We start from the raw sequence: 5602 nt of genomic DNA on the forward strand, positions 1-5602 counted from the left end.
GTTGTTCATTGTCTGCCTCATGGGACTTCAGGGAACTGTACAGATCACAGATTCTTATAATTTTCTATGTGTAGTTTTTTCCCTTTAGTTTATTGATAGGAAAGGTACAGCAAGTAAGCAATAGCTCTCCCTGGCCAGGCAGAATCACAGCTGGAAAGCTCTCTGTAGGCTAGAAGGTAGTTGAAACTTTCCTGCATATTAAGTGCCCAGTTGTGGAACCCTGAGCACTTACTCCCACGAGTAGCCCTATTGAGATCAATGGGATTATTGACATAAGTAGAGGCTCATCAACCTGAGTTAGGGTTACATAGCCAGGACCTAGTAATTGGACTCTTGGCTGAGCCAGCAACCAGGAATAAATGGTGATAGTGGTGTTTTTGTGATGTAAATACCTATCCCAGAGTCTTCAAGTGCCACTCTAGGATGAGTTTAAGAGATAGTTGGTGGAATGGGAAGAAAAATTATTCACCCTTTAAAAGTAAAGTAATATGTTTCTTACTTGTGGAGTTTCCTTTTGCTAACATTTGGCAGATAAGCCCCACTCATCCTTGAGTATAATGAAGAGTGCCCGAAGCTCACAAGAGTTCAAGCCAACAGCTGGGCACCAATCTGTAATGATCACACATTGCTGTCACTATAACCCTAAAGTGTTTTTTTCAATTCCCTTTTCTGTTCTTCTTAAAGCCCCAGTTTCTGTGGTTATGGGATTACAGTGTACTTTCAGTTTCCATTCTCAAAAAGAGGAAGCTTCTAGCTCTCCTAATTGCAGAGAAAGGCTAGAAAATGTGACCCTAAAGGCACAAAAGTCAGAAGACAAATGAAGAGAACCCAAACATATATTTTTTTAAAAAAGTCATGACTTTAAAGGCAATTTCATGATTTTGAACACTTGGGGTTGGTAATACTACAATTTCCATGTAAGTCTAGATCCTGTGAAGCGCTGAGTGACTCCAAGAGGTGCTGCCCACACTTAATTTCTACTGACTTCAGCAGGAGCTGAGGGTGCTCAGCACCCTGTGAATGGTCATAGAATATCAGGGTTGGAAGGGACCTCAGGAGGTCATCTACTCCAACCCCCTGCTCAGAGCAGGACAAAGCCCCAAATCCCTAAATGGCCCCCTCAAGGATTGAATTCACAACCCTGGTTAGCAGGCAAATGCTCAAACCACTGAGCTATCCCTTCCCCTACTGAGCTATCCCTACCCCTTTAACACCTTGCCATCAGTACCCTGACACTTAACATTGCCCTTCAGAAGCAATTCCTAAAGGTCATCGGAACAGATGGATATTTGAAGGACTTTTTTTTTTTAATTGTAAAACTCCAGAGTCTTTTCAGCAGAATTTGGAAAATATAAAGGAAAGGACACTAGTAATAAAACAGAGACCCCAGATCCTGATGACACAGATTAACTGGACAACACCAGAAGGAGACAGATGCTTAGGTCATTGATTATATATCATTGAACAAACTGGGGGTAAATTTATCATATTCATTTATTATTTCACAAACTACATGTATCAAAATGCGTGAACTATTGTGGAAACCATATAAGAACATAACGGCCATACTGGGTCAGACCAAAGGTCCATCTAGCCCAGTATCCTGTCTACTGACAGTGGCCAATGCCAGTGCCCCAGAGGGAATGAACAGATCCATTCCCTATTGCCCATTCCCAGCTTCTGGCAATCAGAAGCTAGGGACACCATCCCTGCCCCTCCTGGTTAATACCCATTGATGGACCCTAACCTCCATGAATGATAACAAGGGATATCTATTATTTTGTATGAATACTACACATATCTCAAAAAGAAAAGGAGTACTTGTGGCACCTTAGAGACTAACCAATTTATTTGAGCATAAGCTTTCGTGAGCTACAGCTCACTTCATCAGATGCATACTGTGGAAAGTGTAGAAGATCTTTTTATACACACAAAGCATGAAAAAATACCTCCCCCCACCCCACTCTCCTGCTGGTAATAGCTTATCTAAAGTGATCACTCTCCTTACAATGTGTATGATAATCAAGTTGGGCCATTTCCAGCACAAATCCAGGTTTTGGCCCAAATGGCCCACCTTGATTATCATACACATTGTAAGGAGAGTGATCACTTTAGATAAGCTATTACCAGCAGGATAGCGGGGTGGGGGGAGGTATTTTTTCATGCTTTGTGTGTAGATGTAAGCAGTGTCAGGATGAGCTCCACCCTATGACATCTGGTGGTGAGGTGTGGCAAGTTGTGGAAAAGAACTTCAGGGGCCGATCTCATTTGCATAGGCACACTCACCCCGCCTAGAATGAGGCCATAGCTGCCCAAATGGTCAATATGGCTGCTGTGAGATCCCCAGCGTCTCTGTTATTGGGGCAGAAAGAATAAATTGTTATTACCCTGATTATGGGAACTGTGCTTGGAACTGTATTTGGCCTTTTGTTATGATGGAGGGACTCACCATCAAGTAAGTAACACTTGCTAGGCAAGGATTCCAAAACTCTGAATTGAGAGAGGCTGGGAACAAGTATTAATACTTGGTGGCATGGGTCCCTGGGTGAGGGTCTTACATGCTAATTGCACTTCCTCCTCTCTCCACTGTGGAATATCAGAGCTAATTTTGATTCCATTAGGAGTCTAGTTACAGGCTGCTGAGCTCACTTTGGGCTAACGGTGCACCAGCACTGAGGCTCCCCTACTACAAGCTGAATTTACCAAAGAGCTGAACTGACTAAGAGCTGAAATCACTGAGCATTGTGTTAAGTAGTGGGGGAGCCTGAAGTTGTATTGTGGAGCAGTTTGCGGGACGGCTGGAGTGCCTTGTGGACAGGCTGGTGGAGCAGTTCATAGGACGGCGGGAGCTGCTTGTGGGACGTGGAGCGGAGCAGTTCGTGGACCAGCTGGTAGAGCAGTTTGTGGGATGGTGGGAGCTGCTTGTGGGCAGCGGAGCTGAGCGGAGCAGTTCGTGGGGCAGCTGGCGGAGCGGAGCGAAGGCCTATGGAGCTGTGGGGCAGTCAGCTTCAGATCATGTAAGGTGCCCCTTACCTCTCTCCCCCCCTCCCATCTCCACCCAGGTTGGGAGGTAAAGCTCTGCAGATAAACTTTCGAACTCTGGGGCTGCCCTGACCGGGGACAGAGACTTTTGGGTCATTGGACTTTTGGGACTTTGGGTGATTTGGGGTTCCTGGACTTAAGAACCAAAGGGAAAGAGCATGCCCCAATTTGCTTGGGGTGGTTTTTTTTTTGCTCATGGGTTGTGTTACGAATCCTGTTGGTGGTGTTTCCCCAACATAATGCCACATTGTTTCTCTCTGTTATTAAAAGGTTTTTTGCTACACTCAGACTATGTACTTGCGAGAGGGGAAGTATTGCCTCTTGGAGGTGCCCAGCGGGGGTGCTATATATTTGTCCCAGGTCACTGGGTAGAGGCTCGAGCCGGTTTGCATTGTGTTATTGGAATGAATCCCCTAGATATTGAACCCGGCCCTTGTTGCTGCCAACTCTGATGGGCAGAAGGGTTACATATAAAAAGATCTTCCACACTTTCCACAGTATGCATCCGATGAAGTGAGCTGTAGCTCACGAAAGCTTCTGCTCAAATAAATTGGTTAGTCTCTAAGGTGCCACAAGTACTCCTTTTCTTTTTGCGAATACAGACTTACATGGCTGTTACTCTGAAACACATACCTCAGTTTACCAGCTGACTATACAGAGTCAAATCAAAGGAAGCTATTACAAGAACAAACAGGAAATGAAACAATGGTCAGAAATAAGACATCTCTAGGTAAATAATTTAAAGGGAGCTAAGGGAATAAGAGAAGGGCCATTAATTGAGAAGATGCCTTTCTAGGTTCCAGACAAAAGCAACACAGCTGTTTTGCCAAGGCCAGGGCTTAGAGAACAAAAGACCCACAAACAAAAAGCCCATAAACGTTTAAATGCATCCCAGGGAGAAAGTAAAATGGGAATTGTTAGCAGCTGCTTGAGGTGTGACAGAGAGATGCTGAGAGAAAAAGAAAATGTGGCATCTCTCTCTCTGTCCAGAGGTAGTGATGGCTGAATTGAACAAAATCTTTCTAAACCTGCAAGGAAAGGATAACATTTAGGCAAGTCTGGATGCACATAGGGTGCTGTTGTTTTAAACCTTTCATGGTTTGCTATTTAGTTTTCGGTGAACAAACAAATAGGTCTGAGTACCTTTAATTAGCTGCTGGTGACAGGTTCTGGGAGGGAAGTTTCTTGCAGGTGCCAGATACAGTTGATCCTGTTTAGTTGATGTGGTTGGGAAACAGGGGGTCTGCAACCCAGATATCCAGGCCAAGAGTGATTGAACAATGCAGTTCTGCCCTTGAGAGAGGTGAGGGAATTAAGGACTATTACCTGGCAGGTGTACTCAGGAGGGCCTGAAAAGGGGTCTTAGGCTCACCATGCTGCACTTCAGCTGGAGAACATTTTGTACAATGAAGCCTAAACATTGATACATTTTGTGGCTTTACACAAAATGAACAGACTGCCTTAATTCTACCTTAAAAGATATGGGATGGTAGTAAACATCTGAAATCTGTTACTGCATAGTACATTCTCAGTGTTGTCTTTCTATCTCCTTAGCAATGTGAGAGGAAAAACATCTGAAAATATCAATACTTACAGCTGCTGGGAGAGATGAAGAAGTAGTAGCCAGTTGCAAAATGGTTTCTTTAGGGGCAGTACTGCCTCTCCTGTTGATTTTAAAGGGTCAGCCCTAGAAAGGCATGTTGGAAAAATATTCTGTCAGCAGGTCACCCTACAACACTATGGAGGATCAGTAGAGACTAGGCAAGCAATAAGGAAGAACCAGCAGAGTGAAAAGGGCTGTCTTTGCTGCTATTACATCACAAACACAGTAAAGAAGGGTTGTTGTCAGTAGCTGGTGTGTCATTTATCTGACAATTCATTCAAGCTGCAAATGTAACTAAAACAGTTACTGCAAAATACCTAAGCTGCTATAAACTCCACACTCCTAGCTAACAAAATGGACAGAAACATTCAGAAGAATTTAATAAAACATCAAAAGACAAAGGCCCTATTGAAGTCAGTGGAAGTTTTTCCATTGATATCACTGAGGCCAAAGTTTGACAAAAAAGCACTTTGCAGCAGAAAAAAAGGGGAGGATTTTCAGCGTTAACACTGGCAAAGGATAGGCAGGAGTTCTAAGATAAGAGACAGCAGCAAATAGCCTTGTCATGCATTCAACATCCTTTAGATTAAGACTAGAATCGACCAACCAATAGCCTTAAAAATACAGCAATTGCTTTCTTGCTATAAGCACTTACTTGAAATACACCTCTGGCACAAAGTGATAGCAATTATGGTCCCCTATTAACAACCTACACAGAGATTTATTTGTTCAACATATGTGTTGGGGAATAAGTCAGGCTAACATGAATGATGTTGAAAGCTATAAATTTATATTCAGGAATATGTGTAGCTTCTGTCATCAAATTTAAATGACCATCAGCTATAGCTGTATATGCTGAGAATCGACCTCGGGACCAGAGTTCGTGAACCTGGAGAGAAACAGTAAGGAAACCAAATAGCTCCTATGTAGCCTGTACTACTGAGGCCTGAGAACAGA

General features: G+C 43.5%; 1 long non-coding RNA gene across 1 annotated transcript; it reads right to left on the minus strand.

Annotated features, from left to right (window-relative positions):
* Nucleotides 1–515: 515 nt before the first annotated feature.
* Nucleotides 516–4808, minus strand: LOC142073245 (uncharacterized). The gene is made up of 3 exons (XR_012670023.1): nt 4637–4808; nt 4186–4335; nt 516–609 (listed from the first exon to the last, which is right to left on the minus strand). It is a non-coding gene; the product is annotated as an uncharacterized LOC142073245 (long non-coding RNA).
* Between the last annotated feature and the right edge of the window lie 794 nt (nt 4809–5602).

This window comes from Caretta caretta, chromosome 9 (assembly GCF_965140235.1).
Source record: "Caretta caretta isolate rCarCar2 chromosome 9, rCarCar1.hap1, whole genome shotgun sequence".
Taxonomy (NCBI): Eukaryota; Metazoa; Chordata; order Testudines; family Cheloniidae; genus Caretta; species Caretta caretta.